This window comes from Amblyomma maculatum, chromosome 10 (assembly GCF_055883805.1).
Source record: "Amblyomma maculatum isolate TAMU_Amacu chromosome 10, ASM5588380v1, whole genome shotgun sequence".
In the NCBI taxonomy this organism is placed as follows: domain Eukaryota; kingdom Metazoa; phylum Arthropoda; class Arachnida; order Ixodida; family Ixodidae; genus Amblyomma; species Amblyomma maculatum.
In genome coordinates, this window is record NC_139353.1 from 51512792 (window position 1) to 51538826 (window position 26035).

Here is a 26035-nt window from a genome sequence, read left to right on the forward strand (position 1 = left end):
AGAGCCTCTTTGTCAATGACAACTAGCGCGGACCTACGAAAGTATACTTGATATATTATGGGGTGACATCACCAAGGGGCCAGTCACTAGAAATGTTCTCAAGAGTGTTGGTAACCCACACAGGGCTTATTTCCAACATGCAAAAATTAAGGAAGCCCCCAGTGCTGTTCGGACGATCATGTGAGGACATTATCATGCACTGACAGGAGGCAGTGAAGTAAAGAATGTGAAAGAGGAAAAAGGTTATCCCTTCAGTGCTGCCTATCCTCCCTTAAGGCACTACACTGATCGGGGCCAAGAAATTTATCTGTGTAGGCATAGGACAAAAAACCATATACACAAGGTAGCAGAAATGTGCTGCTCATTGATGTGAACTCCAAATCAGCGTTGCTTGAGAGGCTCCTTCTTTGAATCTATCATGTCAAAATAATTGCAAACTTTTAGTTAAGCTTCAAGTTATGAAATGTAAAAGCAAGCATTCCGTTTGCTGCTGGTCTGTTGCAGATTGTTGCTCACTTCAGGTGGGGTTTTGTTAAACTTCTACTATGCATATTTTGGCTGTTCTGTCTTTTAGAGATGCATGGTCAGTTAACAGAGCATTGAGCTAAAAAGGAATGAAAATGGATCTTTTGTAAGCCAGGAATTGAAAATTGCAAGTACTGAAAGCGTTTTATCTTAAAAACATGCTCCAAAACAAAACTAGCATGCTCCACAACTCATGTTTTAATGCTCCAATGCTGCTCCGAAATGCTCAAGCCTGCTTCCACCCCTGTACTCTCTAAAAAGAAATGAATCTTGCGCATGTGTGCTTTATTTGCCATGTAAAAGCAGCAAGCTACTTGACCATTTAATGACTACTTGTTGATGTTAGATTTTAGAACACATAAGGTTCACTGCAAGTGCTGCTGGTTTCCAATATATCACTTACCCCAGGAAAATGTGACAGCACAGCTGTTGCTTTCGTGGTCGACTTGATCAGCAGCTGTAAAATGGCACACACTCAAATTTGTTTTTGATGCCCATCTGTCGCTGGAAAGTGCTGAACAATTTGAAAACTGATTGCTTCTGTCGATTATAATTCTGCAAATACAAAACATTATTGTAATTATTACTTTTTTTGAGTTGAAAACTTAGTCATCACTGGCCAACAAGGATTCTGTGACGACAGGTGCCAGTCGGTCAGGAGCTCCAAAAAGTGTGGTGCGTGTTTATTTGCTATAGAACGTCACAAACAATTTTTTTTAGAGGTATTTAACATGTAAAAAAAGCAATAATAATTTTTCATGTCTTGTAGCTCCTAATCGTGAGAGTGCAAAATAGTACTTGTAATAATTTATTGCCTCTAAAGCTTACAGTCATTGCTGACAGCTGCAGACGTAGGGGTGCGCTGCATCAGTTGCCGATGAGCTGTAAAGAACGTAGTGCACAATAAACCTATGTGTAATTATCCACAAGTTTCGCAGTGACTGCTCATCATACCTCGGCAAAATCACGACTGCTACTCAGGCTCACTCAAACTCAGTTTTGCACACGCTTAGGCTCCACTCATTTATACTCATAACTCAGACTCACTCCTACTCATGGCTCAGTCAGAATCGGCCACTAATTGCGATTAATGACACACTTCCGACTCACAACTCATCTGGACTCGCTCATTTCGATTCACTTTAGCCCCAGTAGCCTTGATTAAAGTGGTTATCTTTAGGTCGGGGTGCTTGTTTTTTGTGATTTGGTTTGGTTGTTTTTCACGTAAGCAAAGTGCCACATAGTTTTACTTTATTATCAAACAGAACCAAGGTGAAAATAAAGGCTGTCGGCAGATGTGAACAAAAAGTCAGAAAGGGCTTTACTGGCCCTGTATTCATTTTAAGCTGTATATCAGTGGTAACATTTGTGTGCCAAATGCAAAAAGTATGGCAGAAGGCACTTATGACTCGGATCACAATCCGAACTCGAGCCTGGACTTGCAACTTGGATCATGAGTTGAATGTGAGTCCGTACGTACTCACAAGTCCCAATTTGAACAAGAATCTAAGCTCGCTTGCGACTGAGATCATAATCTGAATGTTAGTCTGGGCTCGCTTATGACTAGATCATGATCCGAATGTGGGTGTGAGTGAGCTGAAGTGAGTCGACCCTGAGTGATCCCACCGACCTAAGCTGGTCGCATGGATAGAAAAGAAGCCGACTTAATTACACACTAAGCCCACACATGCAAATCTACAAGCTTTACACTGATTGGTCATGTGCCTAGGAAGGCAGCAAAGTCATAAGCTTTCCAAGACATGCTGATGCTTCAGGTTTACTACTTCGGTGCAATGTACAGAAGGTGCACCTGTATACTCTTTTGCTGTATTGGGTGGAAAGTCTACCCTAGTGTAGCTATGACAAATATTTGCTACATTTATCAACTCGATGGGGACATTCAGTTAAATAAATATACCATAACTTAAGCACATTGTTGGAATCATATTAAAGACCTTTTAACCTCTATGAAGCTGGAATGAAACTTATCTGCCCTCTGGATGAAACGCTGCTGCCTTTCGAGGACGCCAGGATAAGCTGGCAGGTCAGCGAAAATTGACGCTACATAGTCAGGATGTGACTTGAGCCGCGCTGGCCCACCTGAAATCAGGACTGCTTTAAATACTTTGCACAAACAATGCTGCAGTACCCTTTCTCTGCCACTGTGCAGGCAAGGCAGCCTGCATCCCTGTCGCTATGTGGACACAGCCCAAAGAAAATGTAGTCAAACCTAGTGCTGTCGCAACTGTTCAAGCAGCATAACATATCTTCATCAACAAAATTAGGGCTACTAATGGCATATTAAAAGTTTCACGTTCCAAAGAAAAGTAGTGTCTGACATTACATACTTGTGTAGAAATGCTCGCTACAGATCTGAGCATGCTTCGTCGGCTGTCATGGTATCCCATCATTGTTTTGCAGCAAACGGCAGCAATCTATTTTTTTCTGCGACGCAGGTGATAGTTTTAAGATTGGAAGCAGAGAAACCTGACACTGTTCACGCTTTGCCGTCTACTTGAGCAACCGACTGCACTGAATGTTTCAGGCATGCTGTACTCTCATGAGCGGCACTTGCTTGAGCAGGGAAGGCGTTCAGAGAGCATGTACCTACACTGTCTATGATTCTATTCTCAGATCACAGGGCACAGTGCTTCTCCTGCTGGATGAGTAGGCATGCATGCGAGCGTCCTACAGGTCCTATCCCGGCAAAAATGGCGCCGGATGCACCCAGGAAGCGGACCTTCAGGAGAAGACTCGGTGCAAGCGCAGGACGTCTACTTGAAAATGTCCGTTCAAGTCGTTAAGCCACAGTGCCTTTGTTGGCATCCAGAGTGGGAGGAAAACTGGCGCTTGTTGAAATAATGCTTGTATTGCGTGATGGGATCGAGTTGAATGAATTTCAAGTATACCGTCGTGATCTAATCAACTTGGGTTCTGAATTCAAACTGCCCAATGAAGCATTGAAACAACTTTTCTTTTTCATGGGGCAAGCAAGCTTGCTCCGGCTTGTTCACGTGCACGAGTGGACAGCGACCTTATCTCCCATCTTGCTCCAAACAGTGCATACTACTTGCTCGCACGCTGTAGCGAAGGGGGAGGTAGAAGGTGCCCTTCAAACGTTCCTAGGGACCATACCACAACTAGTATATTCCAGGCACTATAGCACAACTTTCCTGTGGTGTATAGAATAAACAGGCGGGTCGAAAATGTACATAAACTTTCAAATTAATTTTATGACAATACAATGACAGTAATCATCCTTGAGGGTCGGAAAACTTGGGCATTCCACCCTTGGTGCAGCAACTGAGTCAATTTAACCATTGCTATAGATACATAAAAGCAGGCTGAAGAGCTGTGCTAAAAGCAATCATTCAATGCAATACCCTTGTAACACTTTGTGACACTGGAAGATTGGATGTCCTTCGAATAGAATGGGATTCGATGCATCGAATGTCATTTGGTTTCTTTTGGTGCCACTCAGTAGCATATGACATTTTTAACTGATGGCAGTTATAATCTGTGGAAAAAATGACTTCAGTTAAGGGACTTAGTGTGCTGGAAATCAGTTTGAAATTGTTGCTTAGCTTTAAAAGCTGATTAAAACTTTTCTGTGTGATGTGTGCAATATTATAGGCATCAAATATTATTCCCGGCCATGCAGTGCTTTAGCCATCAAAATTAAAGCAAACTACAAAGTCATCCCTTGTGTTGCACTTCACGCGTGTTATAGGCTATCAGTAGTTTTGCCCCAATGAGGAGCGTGCGCATGATTGACTTTTTTTAACTAAATGGCCGCGTATTCGTCTTAAAACGAAAGCTTCATGTGTGGTGCAAGAAGGAATTGTGAGCAGGAAGCGCTACCAAAAATCACGTGCTTTCGTAACAGCATTTTGATGGAACCGTTCTTCCAGCATCCTTCAGGGTACACTGTCATACCATTTAGCTTCCCATTTAGCATCCCCATCCTGGTCAATTTGTTATCTAGTTTGTGATTACGATAGGTGGTCCTTGCTAGATTTCCTTTGGATCACATTTGCACTTAAGGTAAGGTTTATTTCCGGTTTAACGGCTCCAAATTTGTGCTGCAAGGTGCAGTTTTCTTTTCTGTGAACTGCTCCAAATATGGATTTGACTGCTCCAAAACTGGTTTTGCTGCTCCAAAAATTAATTTTATTTTACTTCTTGCACCCCTGAACTTTATTGAGAAAGGAAAATAGTACTGGTCGGGAACCAAATGCAGTCTCAGCCAAAGCACAAATTGGGCGGCCCTCAGAAGGGCCTTTTCTGATGCTGCAGTCTATTGGGGGTATTGACGGGTGACAGCTTACCCCAATCAAAGGAAGGGGTCCTCGCAACTTGTCCTTCCGTTGATGCTGGCCCACTAAAACCAATCCAAATGTGAATAAGCAGAGCGCGGTTTCCGCCAGTATGCACCAGAACGCGCTTGGCTTTTTGCCAAGCTTGTTCGATGCCTTGGGTGTGCGCACTGGTGCTGGGGTCCACAGAGTTGTCCTCGTGGCAAACTGTCAGGGGCTCCAGGTCCATGTCTCTGGCTGCATCCTGCAGCTCCTCCAGTCTGCTGTAGCCCCCCACTCGTCCGTAATCCTTCGTATGAGGGAGAAGATTTGCCGCAACAATTGCTTCTATTGTAGCGGCATCGCACTTGTCTACTGCTGCAGTCTATTGGGGGTACTGATGTGCGACAGCTTCCACCAGTCGAAAGAAGGGGTTCTCGCATGGTGGCTTTCCGTTGATGTTGGCCGACCAAAACCAATCCAAATGTGAATCCAGCAGGGCGCTGTTTCCGCTGGTATGCACCAGAATGCGCTAGGCATTTTGCCAAGCTTGTTCAATGCCTTTGGTGTACGTACCAGTGCCGGGGTCCATAAAGTTGTCCTCGTGGCTGTCAGGTGCTCCAGGACCATGTCTCCGGCTGCATCCTGCAGCTCCTCCAGTATACTGTAGCCCCTCCACTCGTCCGTCACCCTTGGTATGAAGAACATTTGCCGCAACAATTGCTTTAGTGTAGCGGTGTTGCGCTGGTCTACTCGGAGCATTCGCGTTTCTCCGGTAGATACCCAGTAGAGGCCGACGATCCAGGGGCCCCGGTCTTCCACATCACCGTTGTTGTTTTGGAAACGACCAGGAACAATGTCGCCTGCGAGCAGCCGCCCTTGAATGGCTTTCTTTTTCCCTCGGAAGAGGGTTTCGTCCACCTGAACTTCCTCCCCGTGGTCGCCAACGTGCAGTCTCTGTCGCAGGTTCTTGCCCACAATCTCACGGATGAAGTTGGTCCAGTCCGTATTGAGCCTTCGGTCCAAGCTTGTATCGCCTATTGACCCACTCTGAAGCAAGGATGGCGTTCATTAATTTGACTCTGTTATATATCAGCCAGAGGATTTTGCAACAAACTGCACTGCATGTTTCGGGCATGCTGTAGTCTTACGAGCGGCACTCGCTCGAGCAGGGAGAGCTCCCAGAGAGCATGTACCTGCGCTGTTGATGATTTCATCTTCAGATCACTGTGCACAGTGCACAAACTGCCTTAATTCCCCTGTTGGGCCAGTAGACATGCATGCAAGGGTCCTATGGGTCCCGTCCCGCCAAAAATGTTGGCGGATGCGCCGGGGAGGCGGACCTCTGGGAGCATGGCCCGGCACATGTGCTGAACGTCTCCGTGAAAACGTCCGTTCAGTTTGTTAAGTTATTGAGTTGAAGTTGATAACACCCTGGATCTAGTGGTTGCCATCATGGATCGGCATCAGTACTATGTCGAAACCAAGCGGGTTGACACGGTGCATTCAACTCTCCACGCCATCGTAACCGCTGCGGCACAGCCGAGTGCAGAAGGGGCTTAAAGCGTATACACGAAGGGGTCCGTTTTGCGGTGCGTTTCACAAGCAAATTCATGTAAAATTTTATGCTAACATTATTCAGCCACTCATTCTCCTTCAGTGTGGAGAAGTCTGAGCACGTAACATCATGGTTAAAGTTCTAGCACCTCATTTGCCGGTGTGAACAGTTACTAGCACCCGTTGCACTACGTGCAGTGCCACTGCTTCTTCAAGTAATTGCCGGTTACTGCAGCGAAACACCTACACAACAAAAAACACACAAGTGCATGTCAATAAATGTAAAGGAATCAATGTCCTATTGTAATGAAAATCTGATTCTCACAGTTCATGCAGCTTTTTAAGCATTAAGCGGACATGATTGTTTTAACTTTTGGTTATATACTGTACTTTCAACGACCATTATTTTCAAAAGTTTAGAAGAAATAAACTACGCTCTCTCTGATGCACCATGAAGGTGCATAGATTTTTTTTTTTTTTTTGACTGTATTGTTACTTCAGAAGCAGCAGAAAGCAATATTTCTGACTTCAGCGAAACATGTCTCACCAGTGAAACCACTCTGAGCAATGGTCTCAACACACCACCTTCAGCTCACCATCATCTTTTTCCTTGCAAAGGCCACAAATCCACACTGAATTTTTCTCTTTTTGCAGCAACTGTAGTAAAAAAATTCTCAAGGCTAAAGTTAAACACAAAAGTATGCCAACGAGTAAGTGGTTGTAGCAGTGATGCATACCTGAGGCCAAGAGCTGGGACCAGGCATCCGTGGTGCAGTATTTTTTCAAAGGGAAACCCTGCAATCTATCAGGATGCTTGGCAAGGCCTCTGGCCTAACTTTAATGTCTCTCATCGAGCAGCCATGCCCCATTCACCACACGCTCACAAAGAGCCTTGTTAGAGACTGCAGCCAGTAGCACTGCAAAGGCAAAGTGAGAAACAAGTTAGGAGATGACAAATAGCACTGGGTGCTTTGTATTTACATTTTGCTTTGGCCTTTTCAGACAGGCACTTGAAGGGCACATGTCTATCTTCTTCGGTTTTCCTTGCTCTCTTGTAGCGGTTTTGGACAACTCGCTTTCAATTCAGTTTTTATTTCCAGAAACAATACATCCTGGAAAGGGGCTAAGGGCTAAAAGCTGTTTCGTCAGCTTGACTAGGCCCATGACCCCCAGTACAAGGCATTCGTGGGATTATACAACATATTAAATACACGGAAATTATTATATAAACATAGACATGTTCAAAATTAGGTTGGAATATCGGTACTAGATAAGTACAAAAAACACATCACTATACCAACTAAGCAAGGAAGTAAATAGATTAACATAGAACAAAAATAGATACATACATGTTGAAAGAAAAACCCTTAGAAAACAAGCAAGGGCATCCTCGATTTTTCACCTCGGGGAGTCTTATTTCACAAGTTAAGCTAGATGCATATTTTAGTTTATATGGTTACTGCTGGAGCTGTCTGTCTTCCACCGAGTTGATCCATTTGGTCTTGGGTACACTTTGTGTGGTTGGAGATTGCTCCAGTTATTGTAGCGGTACACTGGGTGTAGTAGGCAAGGTGTCTGTTCCCAAGGCATTATCTTTGGGCACATTTTCATCCTCATTACCAAAATTTGTGAGAGTGGCACCTTTCAGCCAGCAGAGGCATTCAATGATTCTAAGAAAGCAAGGCGTGCTGCGAAGACGTCTGGCTGACAGTCAGCCAAGTTGTCGGCAAGAGCTTTTGAGCATCCGCACTGCATAGTTGTAATGCTGATTTCTGTTCGTCTTTTCGAAAGAGGGCTCAGGCATGGGTAGTATTTCTGGTACTTCTTGGTTGGTAGCGTCAGGGTTGGCTTTTGCGTGGCACCCATGAACTCTAGTTGGAATGGTTTAAACCAATGCGCATGAACAGCCTTTGTCAGGTCGGGTTGAATGTGAAATTTCACCCAATTAGGAAATTCCGGCAAAGCAGCCTCATTTTTGAACAAGTAGTGCAACTGTATGACTCTCAAGAGAGACCTTTGCCATGCGTCGGTGCAACTTGATGAAACAGCTTAAGTTTGCTCAGATACAATTTGGCTTCTGGAGGATCATCATGCTTGATTAATCTGCAGGCATAAGTTGTTGGAACTTTTGAACATTCCTTTGAACATTTTCCGAATTTGATGTTTTCAGCAGTATAGTTTTGTGGCAAGTCTGTTGCATACTCTTTGACATCTTCAAAATGTTGCGGTTTCATGAAGTTTTGATGAAAATGCCAGGACATTCTTTATCTTCGTATGATGCGATTCGACACGGTCTATAGTTTTGACTAGCCATTCACTGCTGGTCAAGGCCAGTGAACTCGCAGTCACATAAGTGTTGGACCCACATTTCAGAATGCTGGCCCGGTTTTTTGCGAAGTAGCTCACAGCTTATTGGTTTGCATACCTTTCAAATTCAGCTTTTGCATCGTGCCATTTATCAGGTGCAGGGGGAAGCAGCATTTTATTGAAACTACTCAATAAACATTCCCACTCATCTGATGATCAGTGATGGCCAGTACTTTAGCACCATAAGTGGCTTGACGATGTTTTAGTTCTGCCATTAGTAAGCTCGCTTCGTCCTTAAGATTATGCAGATCTTTGGCGATCACGGTTTTTCCTGCAGATTCGAAAAATTAAAACGAACGAACGACAATACAGCCCATACATTCAACTGTAGGAAATAAACTCTGAGCTACTTACCAGTTTGTTCTCTCAGCTTGAGAACAATCATGCTTGGAGGCATATTTAAGTCTGTTAACAGCTGAATGAAGCTAACCTCTGCAGTGGTGAGCTGACAGCACTCAGGGTATGCCCTATAGATCTCACTAATTAAATGCAGTGATTTCCAGTTGTTGACTGGCACGCTGCACCGCTAATACCAGTTCTGCCTGGCAGTCCTTATTCATAGTCCTGGGAAAAGAAGCTTGAATTGTATGGACCGTGCTTGAAGCTGCATATGCCAATAAGAATATTTTTTATACTCTCTATACGGAGGTATTGAGTGTCACGTATTCGGTGACCTCATTTAGAGAGGCCAGGATGCCTCCAGAAATGGAAATTCACAAATATGTACTTTTCCGCACGCTGCATAATATTTTATCGAAAGCACTAGCATTGGTTTGCGTGTAGTGCATCCAGCATATTTTTCTTCTCTGTAATGAGGCCTTGTAACAGCATTACCTCACATACATTCCTCAAAAATGAGAAGGGTTCAGTGCACCAGCAGCTGCTATGCGGACTAGGCTTTCACATTTAACGTCCTTCTTCATGAGGATGTTCCACAAATATATTTCTAACATTTCCTGATGTGTTGAACATACATCAGTTACCATTCACTGGCTGGTCAGGGCAAGCAGTAAGCTGTACAATTCACGTGCAAATGTGGACCACTTCTGCAACTTCCTTGGCCTGCCATGTATGCATGCTGAATGAGACAGTATTTCCCTGCTCTCAATAATGCAGTTTATACATTTATAATCATTGCATACGTGTACAAACACCATCAACAATGCGTAATGAATATTCTGTCGTAGACCAACGTGCTGACAGTTGGAGTTCGTAAACTCTCTGATGTTTCGGTCGTTTTCCTTTTGTATTTTAGGGGCTCAGTGGATCGCACTAAAAAACAGCGTAAGGCAACAGCCTATCCACAAAGCATAAAGCACGCACACATGCACACACACACACACACACACACACACAACACACAAAAACATGCACACATGAATTAAAGCATGATGAAAAAGGAAACAACTTTGTTTACAAACATTTTGACCTGGAACTAGTCTCTCTTTGACTGGTGTGATACAGAAGAGACAAGCGCATTTATCGTGCACGTGTGATCTCAGACTGTTTGCTTGGCGGGTCAGAATTAGATATATAAAAATATATACGGAAATTTTGTAAATTTTAGAACTGAACTTTGCTTACTACAATTTTAAGCTTTTGGGGGTTCGAATCAAAGTGACGAAATCACACGCGTACAAAACTGTTTAGCAGTAATAAATACTGGATATATTCAGACAAGGTTACACATGTCTTTCTCGAATGAAGTTTCTTTAGGCACTGTCCCGTCTGTGCGTCTTCCTTTTTCTCTCCCAGACGTTCTTCTGCAGAACTCTCGCCCCGACGTGCACACAGCTTCTTTGTCGCTGGCCCCTTTTTGTTCCAAAGTTGAGCTTCGGGGGTTGCCGTTCTATTTATATTCTTTACATCCTCCCCCAAAATGAGTGTAGCTCATTTTATGCATGTTTCCAAGGGTAGAGGAGCTGCACTGGTAGCATCTTAACTGTGCACGACCCACATGTCCATCTCGCCCTCTAAAGACCTCCAAAACGCAAGCAGTCTTCTACATATGCTTTGGCGCATTTTTTTATGCACAATCACCAAGTCGTCCACTGTGATGGCACTTGCAGGGCTGGAAGTGGAGAAGTGGACTGAGCTCGACTTAAGCAGCTACTTCTTCAGCCATCGCTTCTGAAATGAGTCCTTGATCGTTTGTTATTATTTCCACCTTTGACCCATGGCTGAAGGAACAGACGCTGTTTTCGCTTCGGGCAAGGTGATCAACCGTTTTCTCGTGAGCTGGGAGGGCGTGAGGACCAATGGTTCTGATTCTATGGATGCGTAGGCCAGTGGCCGAGGATTAATAGTAGCCTCGACGTCTGCAAGCACTGTGGCTAGCTCCTCAAGTGAGAGGCTTTGGTATTCGAGGACTTTCCGCAGCGTTTCCTTGACTGTTTTCACCATTTGTTCCAGCCATCCTCCACATCATGCAGCCTTTTCTACAATAAACTTCCAAGATATCTGTTGCAAAGTGGTGCAATCTTGTGTTTTGCGGCTGCAAAGAATCTTTCACGATGTCTGCAGATCTTTGGAAGCCTTCTTAAATGTCAGAGCTTTGTCGCTGCATATAGTCTAGGGCAGTCTCCTGCACACAACAAAGTGTGTTATCGCCAGTAGAAAACATTCAGTCGTTAAATTAGAGACTGCCTCCAGGTGAATTGCTCTTGTGTTTGTTGCACAGGTAAATAGATCAATGTAACTTTTGAAGCTGTCGTCCTTCCTCTTTGTGTACACTGGACCGGCAAAAATCTATCCCCATAACTTAAACGCTTGAGTGCTGCTCACTCTGTCGCTAGGAAGAGGTGCTGTGGCTGCTGTTGCTGCCTTGAGTCGTTGTCTGGAGCACACATGGCAGGACGCTATTATTTTCTTTAGTTGTTGATGTGCGCTAGGAATCCAGAACGACTCGCGAAGTTCTGTCATACTTGACTGCACACCCCCGTGTAGGGTGCGGCGGTGTGCGGCATTCATGACAAGTTTTGTGAAAGCGTTTTTCTTCGGGGGGAGTATGAGGGGTTTAATTTCTTTTGACAGTGCTTCAGATTGAAGCTTACCTAACGCCCGGAGCAGACCTTTAGGGTGTAGAAAAAGCTAAAGCTGAGCTGCCTGCGAGTTAGGTAGCTTTTCTCCGCGGGATAGCATCATAACTTCATGCTAGAAACCTTCTCTTTGGGCACATTTAATCCAGAAGTTGTGTGCAGTGTCAATGTCCTCCGCGGTAAGAAACTCTTCTGCAATTGCATTGATTTTCTAGCAGTTGTTTACAAATCTTCTCATCCAAGCAGTCACTCTGAGCAAACAAGTAAGGCTGCTATAAATTTCTGCTCACAGCAATGGAGTGTTGGGCTTTGAGGTAAAAAGTTGAGTCGAGTCGTCTGTATTTCTCTCTTCTGCAAATACTTCAGGGCTGCATTGCACAGTGATCTGAATATTTGGCCATAAATTTGAGCCCTTTCCCAGCCATTCTGGGCCATGCTACCAAAGCTTGCTGTTGCAGAGGCTCTATGCTTTCATACCTCTTGTGAGGCAGTCAGCTGGGCCATTTGAAGGAAGCCGATTTCCCTCTAGCCCACTTCTGAAGGAATAATGATTCGTGGGAAGAAATTCCGGAAATACACATTACTCTTCCATGACGTTCCTCACGAGTCATTTTCTGCTTTAGGCCTGCTATGCCCCTCAGCGGACTCTATGCATGCATGTGAACAGAGAGCAGGAATGTAGCCCTTCAAGGGCATACGCATAGTATGTCGCAACGTACGTATGAAAGGCACAAAGAGTAACTGAAATCAAAGGGAACGAGAAGTATTCGTTCAAATAGTGTCTTGATTGTTGGGGCAAGTATTCTAGTTATTTTTATAACAATCACTCAGGGTGGAAGGAAGGCCAACTTCAACAGCTGGATGTTATTTTGTTTGTGTTAATTTAAAGAGATTATATAAGATCTAAGCAAGCAAGAGCACTGACACAAGGCAGGTTCCAAACACTCATTTTGCATCCTTATGCAGAACCATAAGAAAATAGGCACCCCTCCATTTTTGCTGTTGCGAGTTGCTGCGTGTTGCTTTCCCCATTTCGAGCCGCTCAGTCTCCATTTTGCTCTTTTTTGCTTGGTGCTTAAGATCCGTATTTCTTTCCTGCCTTTGAAATTCTAGATCCACTTTGTTTTTGTTGTCTTCATGTTTCCATTGGTGGGATAGAATTGTTAATTTTTCTCGCAGCAATCTTTCTTCGCAATGTGTGCAACTGATGCTTTCTTCCGCTTCTAAGCTTTTGTAGCAGGCCTTGGCCTCAGGAGCTAGCATTCTTTTTATGGCTGCAATGCAGCTCCCATGAAAGGTCCTTATATAATTTGCTCATTCAACATATGCGGTCTAATAGTTGTTTACCTGTGTCTGTGAAGGAATATAAAGCAGGCATTGCATAACAAGAATCTATCACCGTAGCATGATACTCTACATAGATTGCTTTGGGGACATGCGATTTCAGGATAGCGCTGCCGTGCTGATGTATTGCTCTAGCACCACGCATATTTTCTTTCTTTTTTTTTTTTAACATAAGTCCACAGCAGATATTCACATTTGTGGGCAGTTTTGTGCGCTTTGAATGCAACGGTTGTCATTTGGAATTTGCGTCACCTGTTAGTTGATTTAGAGTGATATTTTTGTTTTGTCATGAGTGAAAAATGTTAAATGAAGACAAATTAATGAAGTAATAAATGAATGTAAAAGAGCAGCAGCAATCAACAGTGTCACAGATATTTAAATATATATCGCAGAAACAAAACTGCGAGGCATGCATCAGTGAGTACACAGCATTGAAGTTAACAGCGAATATGCAAGCGCTTCTGTGTAATCACTTCAACTATTAATCCTTAATTTTATTAAATATTCATAATTGACTCAACATCTTTGAGGACATCTGCATGGAAACATTGTTCAATGAACGAATACTACATACGCTAGGCTACAGTGTCTTTTTTGGCTGAAAGGAACTTAAAACTTGAATGAAAACTGGCCAACAGATACACAAAATGATGCACCCATTCTTCATTATCACCTGTTTTCTTTGAAATGAAGAAAGAGCAGAGTTGTGAATTCGCCGTGCTTGTTTCTTTGTCCTGCACTTTGTGCTGCCTTGCTTATCAATAGATGAATGTATAAGAGATGGCCCACACCCCAGGGTGAACGCACGAGTGTGGGTTGTTGCATTTGGCCTGAACATGAAGGCGTTTCTTGATGTCATTATGCAGCCACTCTGCTTTGATGCATGGCCCCAAAAAGTGCACCGATGCTGCAAAAGAAAGCAACTGCCAACTCGTTTGTGAAATTGTTATGCACAAGCAAATATATGATATATATTTTCAGCCTCTGATATGGATTGCTCTGCATGGTCTCTCAAAAGAATGCTTGAATGGCTGCAACACTCTAGAAATAACAAAAGACGTCAATTACCATGCATATCAGTTCAGTCACGTTGTGGGTCCACCACCGCATTGAGCCTGGCAGCTGGCGGAAGTGATAGGACTGGCTCGCCCATGTCATTGCCGTCACTGTCATACAGATTTTCTACCTGCATGAACGCAGGTAGAAAATCAATGCTGATCTAGATTTTGCACAAGGGTCAAATCTATCCTTTCTTTGATTGCGTGCGTGTTAAGCTGTTATATACTCAGGCTTAGCATATGGTGGCCATGTACAGATGCGGACATAAGTAAATGGAGCACGCTTTTCCATTCAAGTTAAAATCACGCCTTCTGTGCTGGAGATACGAAAACAATATTTGTCCGAGTGAATTAGTACTGGCGTCTAGTACCGGTCAAAAGTTGTGCGAGCAAAATTTTTCAACCGAACATAGTCCCGCCGGGTAGCCCCATAGTGGGAATTGAATATTCTGGCCACCTCCTTCCACCCCTCGTTTTTTTGGCCACATCAGTTTTATTGCATTCCAAGTATTTGGACTGCTATGCCACAAGTGCGAGTAAAACTTTTTCAACTGAACATAGTCCAGTCAGGTAACCCCGTAGTGGGAATTGAATATTCTGGCCACCTTCTTCAACACCTTGATTTTTTTGGCCAAGGAGGCCACATCAGTTTTATTGCATTCTAAGTATTTGGAATGCTCGGTCATAAGTTGTGCGAGTGAAACTTTTTCAACTGAACATAGCCCCGCCGGGTAACCCCATAGTGAGAATTGAATATTCTGGTCACCTCCTTCCACACCTCGTTTTTTTTGGCCAAGGAGGCCACATCAGTTTTATTGCATTCCAAGTATTTGGAATGCTTGTTCACAAGTTGTGCGAGTAAAACTTTTTCAACTGAATATAGCCCCGCCGGGTATTTGGAATGCTCGGTTACAAGTTGTGTGAGTAAAACTTCCAACTGAACATAGTCCCGCCGGGTAGCCCCATAGTGGGAATTGAATATTCTGGCCACCTCCTTCCACCCCTCGTTTTTTTGGCCACATCAGTTTTATTGCATTCCAAGTATTTGGACTGCTATGCCACAAGTGCGAGTAAAGCTTTTTCAACTGAACATAGTCCAGTCGGGTAGCCCCATAGTGGGAATTGAATATTCGGGCCACCTCCTTCAACACCTCGTTTTTTTTGGCCAAGGAGGCCAGATCAGTTTTATTGCGTTCTAAGTATTTGGAATGCTCGGTCACAAGTTGTGCGAGTGAAACTTTTTTAACTGAACATAGCCCCGCCGGGTAACCCCATAGTGAGAATTGAATATTCTGGCCACCTCCTTCCACACCTCGTTTTTTTTGGCCAAGGAGGCCACATCAGTTTTATTGCATTCCAAGTATTTGGAATGCTTGTTCACAAGTTGTGCGAGTAAAACTTTTTCAACTGATTATAGCCCCGCCGGGTAACCCCATAGTGAGAATTGAATATTCTGGCCACCTCCTCCCACACCTAATTTTTTTGGCCAAGGAGGCCACATCAGTTTTATTGCATTCCAAGTATTTGGAATGCTCGGTTACAAGTTGTGTGAGTAAAACTTCCAACTGAACATAGTCCCGCCGGGTAGCCCCATAGTGGGAATAGAATATTCTGGCCACCTCCTTCCACCCCTCGTTTTTTTGGCCACATCAGTTTTATTGCATTCCAAGTATTTGGACTGCTATGCCACAAGTTGTGCGAGTAAAACTTTTTCAGCTGAACATAGTCCAGTCGGGTAAACCCGTAGTGGGAATTGAATATTCTGGCCACCTTCTTCAACACCTTGATTTTTTTGGGCAAGGAGGCTACATCAGTTTTTCTTGCCTTCCAAGTATTTGGAATGCTCGGTCACAAGTTGTGCAAGTAAATTTTTCTCCTCTGCAGTGAACCGAGGCACTGCCCTGCGTGGCGAGGGCGGATTTTCGAATGACCATGCGGACAATTGCGACAGGGGCAGCTGCAACATTGTTTTGCCTTGTCAAATGGAAGGAAGGACAGACGTTCGGATAAAGTGACTAGATTCAACGAATGCAAAAGATGAAAAGACGCGTTTGGCTGGAAGGACAGACGTTCGGATAAAGTGACTAGATTCAACGAATGCAAAAGATGAAAAGACGCGTTTGGCTGATCAGCCATCCAAGTTGCCAACCGAAAACATGATTCGTGCAAAAGAAGCAGAGAGCACTTATCTACAGTGTCCATTGGAATTTATTGTTAATCTCGGTCACAGACGAGCAATGTGCTCTCAAGTCGAAGCACGACCCCGACTTGACGAAGCATGTGTTTGACTTGGCAAAGCAAGTCCCCTTCCCCAAGTGGCCAGCACAGCGCCGTGACGTCTTGTCATGACTTCATTGCACTTGCCGCCGGGTAGGGGTAGTAGGGAGGGCTTTTGGGGGGGAGGAGGGGTGCTGGTACTCATCCATGAGCCCCATGGCATCAAAAGTAAAGTAATTGGGAGCTACCCATCTTTTTGTGCCTCACCAACTTTCTGTGCTTCGGCACATAGTTATTTATAATACACTTCAAAGCTCTGGACCAAGCTGCTTGACATAGTTCACTGTGAACTGCCTGAAAGGGGCACAGAAGCTTGATCCACGCTTTCTTTGAACTGAGTGAGGCAATAGTAGTGTTTCAATTTCAGTACAGGATCTGTCTGCACTTACATTCATTTTTCGTTCTTCTTTTTGTTGTTCCCTTAATTGGTTTCTGCTGGCATTTTCTATGTGGCCTGTGCCTTTGCCAAGCTGAGGTTGCTTCATTTGAGAAGAAGCAAAATCAACTTCTGCTGCACGTTTCCCTTCAAGGTATTGAACTTGAGGAGGCAGCCACGCATTTTCTTTGTCCATATAAACCTTTGTGCCTCTTTTTTTTTCACTGCAGTTACAATGAAAAACAGAATAGCTCCAAAGTGGTAGCTAGGCCCACTTTACAGGTACAGTAACTCGCAGTAACCTGCGTGCACTTCACTACGTTTGACCAGAAGCCATAGTTCTAGTCTGTTTTCATTGAAGGACTGGCAATGGCAAACCTGAAAAAACAAAAAACAACAAAAAAAACTGTTTACCTTTGGCTGATCATCTGTGGTTGACATTAGCACCACAAAATAAAGTGCTTACCTGAGAAGCATGTCATCATACCTTCATTACAGTGCTATTGCACCACACAGCAGTATGGCTGTTGGCCTTGCACATAGACTTCTCAGTTTCCTTATCATTATTAGCATCTTAGGTATGAAAATTGGGGGAGGGGGGTGCTGTCAAGCAAGCACCACCTTTCAGAGGTATGTCACGACAGCAATTCCTCTTTTCAAAGTGCATAAACATGTGCTTCTTTCACGATCACAATCATTATGTGAAAGGCCATGCTTCGCAAATATAAAGACCCGCTTTATATGAACGTGCCTGCATGACTTACCAGTAGCAAACTGACTTGCAACCCAAAGGTCAGGGGTTTGACTCATAAATAACTCCAATTTCCTTTTTAGTGCTATTCATTTTATCATATGCTTGCACATCCTAGTGATGTCACATTGTGACCTTGCAATCACTACAAGTAAATCCACATGTGACAAAGCCATCTTTTCGGCCGATCCAAATTTGACTCCCGCCCCGAACAATGCAGACACGATTTTCTGTGACATGAGCTCCTCAATGCTAGCATTAATGGGCTGATGGCCATGCAAGTTTGCAGCCCAAATCACTCCACTCTCCCCTAAATAGTCCAGTGAAAGTCTTGCAAGCAACTCGCATGCTCTACAAGCAGATGTCATGGTAGACCCACTGCGCAACCCAGTTCTGAGCTGCAGAGTGCATGCCTTCCTTGTGGCACTGAAAAAGCATCATAACATAGTGACAAACATTTTCATTATTTTAGCTCTAACTATTGATTTCTTGGTAATGATGCATGCCTGAACACAAGGGAAAATGAAACCATCCATCAGTAGCCCATCAACTTTGCAGGGACCAAACGACTTCCAACAGGTACGCGAATCCTTCCGCAACAAAATAGGCTCACCAAACAATCGCAGGTTTCAACTGCGGCTTCCTTTGTCGAATGTGTCCCGGCTCGTGACGCAAAGATGAGATGGCAGCCTGAAGTGGTGCTGCACGCTGCGAGTGCCTCCAATGAGGCGCTCTCCACCTTCAGCAGACAAAAATGTCCTAATCTTGTCAAGGTCAGGCGTAGACAGCACGGAATCACTCACAAGACCACTGAGAACACTGTGCAGAACTTGAGAGACAGTCCCCTCAAGCACGTCATGCATTCCATCAGGCGGAAGCTAGTTAGACACTGAAAAATACTTCAGGGGCAACAGTGGTGAAGCCCCACTAATGCCCTACCTAAGCTCGAGGCCTTCATTCACAGCAACGGATGCAATATGTTCGGCATGAATGTCATCTGTTCACAAATTGCACATTGACTCACTGTTTATATTTTGCAGGTCATCAGAATGTGCCTTGTAGAAATGGCATATCCTACCGCTCGAAAATGATCTACTAAATCCAGCATATTGTAAATAGAGAGGTTGTTATCACATAAAATGAGCACCACAACCTTTGCTTGAATTACACCCCTTTCAGTTTGCAACACGAGGCTTTGGTTTTCTAGCTGCTGCAAATCATTTAATAGAGGTCGGCATAAACGGTGTGACTGTGAAGGAAATCTTTTACATATGCATAGGTTCTTGCACCGCAATTGATGTGGCTCATATTTTCCAAAATAGAGCGGTACTTTGCATTATCAAACACCCCCTGAGGTCGAGAGCGAGAATTGTCCTGAAGAAAGGCTTGTTAGGGGGTGGTGTAACTTCTTCCTTAAACTGGAGAAGTATATCATGGGTGGATATGCTGGGCCGGAATCCGAACATGGTGTGTGGGGACAATTCATTTTCTTCAAGATATCAGGTGAGCCTGATGTGTACCGCCTTCTCCATGAGATTCCCTACGCAAGAGGTGAGAGATCGGCCGTAGAGTGTGTAAATATTTATGGGTTTGCCCGGTTTGGGGATGAAGTGCATCTCCGCAGTATCCCACTTGTCTGGCAGCCGGCCTGTGTGCCAATAGTTTATGTAATTTGTGAGCTGTGTGAGGGTCGCGTCGTGGAAATTGGCGAAAAGTCCCATCGTGATCTTGTCTTTGCCAGGAGCTGTGCTTCTGTGCATGGCGAGGATGGCGAGGATTCCATAGCAAGCCACTCCAGTCTGCGGAGTGCCATGTGTTCCATGATTTTCCCCGCAGATGATGTAAGGGAAATGGGGCGATAGGAAGAGAGGGAGCGCTGAGGCTTGCCTCTCTTTAAAATGGGCACTATGATGGCGCAATGCCAGCTCTCCGGAACCAGACCGGTTTCAAAGACATCATTGTAGGTTCGTAGTAGGAGGGCTTGCTGCTCATCGTTTAGGTTGCGCAACATCTGGTAAGTGATACCGTCTCCTCCAGGGGCCGATTTGCGCTTCCGAGAGAGGAGCGTCAACCGGAGCTCATGGGGGGTGAAGGGGGAATCACACAATGCTCGAATTTGCTCGGATTGTTGGGGAGCAGGGCGAGTAACAGTATGGCTTGCTGGGAGTGCAGGAGGGGCAGCTGGGGCGAAGCGCTCAGCAAGCTGCTCAACCAACTGCTCTGTTGAGATGCCCAGGTGTATGGCCACTGCGAGGACAGGGCAGGTGGGAAGGCGTGGCCACAAAAGTGTGCGCGCAATGCGCCATGCCCGCGCTTGATTGTGGGGTTTGTCTAAGGTGGTGCACAGACTAGCCCAGCTTTGCCTACGACGGCGTTTAGCGTGCCGCCGGCAGACAGCATCTATCCCGTTGTAGAGTGTCCATCTTGCGGGAGGTCGTGAGCGGATTGCGCGTCTTTGAGTGAGTCTCCGAGAGGCCCGAAGATTGAGCAACTTCATGTCAGGAACAGGAGCGCCGATGGGTACTGTGCAAACTGTTGTTGATCGCTTAGCACATTCCGCGATATGCTGGAGAAAGTTGACTCCTTCAGGGGGCTCAGAACAGAGCTCACGGAACTTTGCCCACCTGACAACAGGGTAATTGCGGGTGCGCGGGCGAGAGTGCGACGGGCAGATGGAGATTGGAAAATGATCTGACCCATGTGTGTCAGGTTCGCGTCGCCACTCATAGTCAGGGGCACATGACTGTGAGGCGACGGCTACATCAATAGCCGTAAGTGCGCCACTGGAGTTGGCGAAGGTGGGGAGGCCACCATTAATGCACAGAAGTCCGGCGGATAGGGAGACACTGAGGAGATCTTTTCCGCGGCGGTCACAGCGCTGTGAGCCCCACACGTGTGATGCGCATTAAAGTCTCCGCACACAATCACATCACGTGCGAGGCGTCGGAGCAATGGGGTTAGGGATGAAGGGTCCCAGGCGGCAGATGGGCGCACATAAACGTTGACGACAGAAGTGTCAATGCTGCGAATGCGGATGGTAGCGGCTACGCACTCAAAAGCAGCATTCACCATATCACTTGTGTCATGAATTACATGGGCGGTATCAGCGCGGACATATAGCACAGCACGAGGGCGACCAGGAGGGTGTGTCGTGTTACGACAAGGGTGTTCGATACAGGCACTGGAACCACAGTCCGAGGGGCTGCTATACCCAATGAAATCAGGTAGACGGATGTCCTCAGTATAGGCATATGCTTCTTGGAAGGCTAGGACATCAAAAGGGTGGTTTGGGAGATGTTCTGCCAGTTCAGCTTGGCGGCGGCGCAGGGAATTGCAATTCCATTCCAAAATACACGGCCGCTGTACCGGGAAGCGATTAGCCATGATTGGTGATGGAATGTTGAGCAGCAAGCGCCGCAGCACAAAGCTGACGCGCTGCAGAGTCGGGTGGGAGATGCTCCATGAGAGCCTGTACAGCCGTGGATAGGGCGGCGATGACTGCATCACGAGAGTCTGGGCGAGAGGTCAGTGCTCGGTTGTGGGCAGCTGCACTATACGAGCGGGTTGAGCGGTCGTTTTGGATTTGGTTGCGCTCTGAGGCGGAAGGATCTGATGCGGTGCTGGGGGGGCTTGCTGGTGTTTTTTTCCTGTCGAATTTGTGACAGCGCGGCACGGCAAGTCAAGGGTTGTTGTGAAGCGCGAAGAGCAGTTGCTACCTGGGGGCTCAGTGGCTGCGTGTGGTCCTCCACAGTTAATGCAGCGAGCTTTCTCTGCATCGCAGGATTGCGTGTCGTGCGAGGCCCCGCAGCGCAGGCAGCGTCCATCACGCTTGCAAGCGGCGGTGGCGTGGCCAAGAGTGCCGCACTTAAAGCATTGCACAGGGCGTGGCCTGCATGGCCGCACTGGTCTGCGAAGTTTGAAGAGCGCGGCCTCATAGGGAGGGGCGAGACCAGCAAACTTGATGAGGGCTGTCTTCCCTCTTCTAGAGCAGCCTAGGACGGGAGCTCGACTTTCAATGCCCGCGGCGATCTCGTCATCAGTGAAGTTGCCCGAAACTCCGAAGAGGAGGCCCGCGCAGTAGTTTGTGTTTGCCTCCTTAGCTCTGACTGCGATGCCGCAGATGGCTTCGATAGCGAGGAGGGGAGCGAGATTGGCATTCGGGCACGCATCAACGGCTACCACATTGTGTCTGTGGTTAACACGGCAGCAGCGATATCGTCTCGAGTGGGCAAGGAAATTGTTCTTTTTGCCCACTGGGCGATACAAGACAGTTTCACAGGCATGCTTTGGTTGAGGCAGAAGTGCCCCAAATTGAGAAAAGCGATCTGCAGGGCCCACCTTTTTTGTTGCTGCCGTGGACCGTGTGTTGTCATTTAGGCTAACAGACGACGCAGAGCCACGAGGGGGTTCTCTGGGGGGAGAGAGGCCGAAAGCGAGGGCGGCGGCGCTTGGCCTGCGGGGGCTGCCTGCCGGTGTGCTGCTGCCAGTGAGCTGACGCGGCGCTGGTGCCGCCATCTTTCGGTTGCGGAGGGAGGTGTGCTCGCTCGGCGGGTGGCGAGAGGGAGCGGTGCCGAGAGGGGGTCTGCTTGCTCTCCCCTGCGCTTGCTCTGGTCCGGGTCCCTGGACAGGCGTCAACAGCAGGGCTTTGGGCAGCTGAGGATTGCCTTTGTGCAGAGGACCAGTTTGGCTGGTCTAGGTAGTTCTCCTTTGTGAAGGCATCTTGTACGTCTGGGAGGGTGTCTGCGGCCTTAGACGGGGGAGTTTCTCTGAGGTGGGTAACCACTGTTTGGGTGCTCTCACCCACGGTGGAAGAATAGACTAGGTGTCCGAACGAGGCTGCCGCGCCGGCAATTTTCTTGGTCGTGGTTTACGTCTCTCTCGGCAGATGGCGCGGGTCATTGGGGGGTCAACCACAACCTCTGGCGCGGCGTGCGGGGCACCTCAAACTTGCTCGCGCGTTAAAGAATCGCTTGTAAATTATTCCATATATGCCTGTGTACCAGTTTAAGGTTCTGGCGAGCTTTTGGGAAGCAAATTAAGATATCTTTTTAAATATCTAAGCTTAGTAGCCCTATCCAGACCTAAATGTGCTTTGAAAGTAGTGATCCACTGTAGAGACGGCATGTTTACTATCGCTCAGCTTCGTTACGAATGCAAAACAATCCACCTATTGCGGAATGTAAAATGCTTGGGAAGCAGTTTCTAACTGCACGCGATTAGGATGTCAAGGCTGTCTCTAGCCGCGCATGTCACACTAACGGGCTCCTGCTAAATAAAAGAAGGCGATCGTTGATTCACACACGTTTTTGTCTCTCGCATTATTCGTCAGAGGCCTGTAGGTGTCTTGATTTGCAGCTCCATATTAACACAAAAAATTACGACCCTGCGCGAGCACCAGGTAGCCGCATTTTTCGAATACCTGCGTCGCCGATGCGTGTTCACTGCGAACGCACACCAAGTAGAATTTGCAGGCCGTGCCTTTGAAATTTAACGCAACGCTGCCAGGGATACAGAAAAGGGACGTTTATTCACACGTCATAAGCATGGTAGCACATGAGGAAACGGTTCTGCAAGCTCTCAAAGATATTCATCCTAGGCAAGCATAGAAACTTCCTGAGATGCTGCATGTTTGTCTTGTATTCCATCTTTCTTTGTTTGCAGACCTGTGTCATCCTCATAGCAATATAATAGTGCAACAAATTTGCCATAATGTCTTCTTTGTGGTCCCTGCATGGGAACGAGAAGGTATGATTTTCCAGCATAGCCTCTACTGTCAGCTCATATGCATTCCTGAGTGTGGCATGTTGCTGAAACTCTTTTTCAGCCACCTGCAGTAAAGAAAAAATTCTACTCTTTGGATGTAGGAGGCCACCTCTCATTTTAGAATTCAAGAGTATGCTTTCAGGCTGAGCATGTATCTCACTCTCTTCTATGAGGCTCTGTCGGCACACTGAGCAAGTTGAATACTTGAGAATTTTTCTGCACATAAAACCAGCCAAGTAATAGACAATGCAGTCAACTGCCTCTGGCTCTGAGTAGATCTCGTCAAAAGCCTCATCACACTCAACCTCAGCGGCAACCAAACCATCCATTTGCATTTCAACTGCTGAAGACGAGTCTTGATTTTCGTCTGCCTGAAATGCAAACTTGAAATCAGCCAATGTGAGCACATGTGCTTCTCGAGCTTGCTCCACCTGGCAGTTTCCAAACTTTGGCGGTTTAATTAGAGTGTACACTGAAAGCATATTGTACAACTGAAGAAAAGTGGGCAAGGAGGGATGGTCATTCTGACCTGCTTGGCGGATGGTCCCAAAAAAACGCTCCAGTATATCTTGGTTAAATTTGCCAGTGAAAACATACTTAAAGCCACAGTGTTTCAGCAAATACCTTGTTAGCTCTAAAGCTGAAAGAACTGACACGCAGCCCTGCTGCAGTCTGTTCGGTCAAAAAATGTGCACGCGATATCCTCCCAGCCACCACTTCTCCCTCCCACTTGTTCAACCAGTACAAGAAAGAGGCAAGAACTCTTAAGTCCTTGCTTCCTGCCGTGATTCCTTCTTTAGGATGATTCCGGTTAAGAGCATCGAACAGATCATTAAATTTCAAAGTGAATTCCACAGTTGCTTTAACATTCTCTAGTCCAATTGTCTTTCTGTGCGAGTAAAACTTCAAGCCACACTTCTACTGAACAGCTGGGTAGCGAGCTTTACTCGCGTTTTCTCAGTATTTGATGGATTTAGATGAGCATATGGGAGCTTGTGGCAAACACGCAAGTGCCCAGGCTGCTTTCTGTCCTCAACAAACAGCTTATCATAGTGTGCTCACTGGACACGACCACCATGAAAGTTCAAAACCTTTTGAGCATGCAAACGGTTCCGCACACACTTCATAAGGTGCGGAGCATCTGAAAAAACAAAAATGCTGTGCTTGTCATAAACGGTGTGTGAAGGAGCTTTTGGTGCAGTTTAAGCTGCCACTTACTCCAAACTCTTTCCACATATACCGGTTGGTGGCTGCTTCGTCACACACCACTGCATCAACTAAAGCGCCAGCCTCCTCTAGCATGAAAACAGCTTTCAAAACAAGCTGTGCAAGCATTGTTCCTTTTGTCGGTCCTTTGCTGGCAAACACGAGTCCGTGGTCAGCGAGGTCATCACTGGTCCCTGCACCTTCACCAAAGTCGCTCAACCCTACATAGGTCATTGATTTCGAATGCACACGCATTTCCTTTCTGACACATTTCATCAAATACCAAATACCGTGACGCTGATGTTCGTCTTTGGTAGCCATCTTTCTTTTAAATGCAACAAAAAATCTGCTATCAAAGCCACATTTCACCCTGATCATGCTAAGATATTTCTGCACTGTTGTCACACATGGAAGAGGGAGCACACTGTTTTCACGTAGGAATGTGTACGCCGATGGGCTTTGTATATGTAACAAGAGGCACATCAGGAGCCAATGTTCAGTGTAGCGGCGATTTTTCTTGTTGGCGAGCCTTGCTGCAGCTAAGCATTGCTTGATTTCAGTTAGCTGCACACTTGGAAGCTCAAGCTTGCAAAGCTTGCTCTCCAAACATTCACGGGCTTCCTTAAGCTGCAACGAAAGATCCTTAGAGCGGTGAAGAAGGCGGTTTTTCGATCTCTTCAGGTCATAATTTGCCCGCCGCAGTGCAGCAAGTCTTTCACTGCTTTGCTGGGAACGCAAAAGGTGAATACCACCTGGATTTGAGCTGCTCTTTTTTTTCAGTACCCGTGCTTGGTGGATCCGCAAAGTGTCTCACAGGCTGAGACATTTTTGGCAAACTGACGCCTCGCCTCTCAGGAAGAATTCACACTTCTTGTGGCGCCACTTGCTGCAAATGTCGAAGGCACTCTTTGGTTCTGCTTGGGGGTATTCAGCAGTGCTTGGTCCACCAGCGCAAAGTTTGATATTTTGCATGTACTGTCGAAAGGACTTCACGTCCCCAACTGTTGCCAAACAGTTTGAATGTTGAATGTTGGAGCTTTTCAATGGAAACAGACCTCCCCATCAGTACTGTGCGGACCTCCATAGTCTCGTCAATTTCAACAAGCCGTGGGGCAGTGAACAAACCAGCGGTGCCAATACTCTCTGGAGGACATGCTTCCGATGTGATTCGCACAGAAACCGCAAGTGCTGACTTGGAAGAGCGGTTCTGAGGGGTCCTAGTTCGCGTCAACTCAAGGAAGGCTATGCTCTTTGCCTCACCCATTTCAATACGATGATATCCCCACGATTTGGAGGGCATTCATACGAGTGACGGGTCGTCGAACAACATATCAAAAGTTGAAGGTGCCACTGCCGCAGAATGCCCGGCTTCCCCTTGAACTTCAGTTGCGTTCATGCAGCCATCACCGCGCACTGGTACTGATGGCATGCAAAGATCCTGAACCTCGTCGGAATTTTCGCAACTGGAGCTGACACAC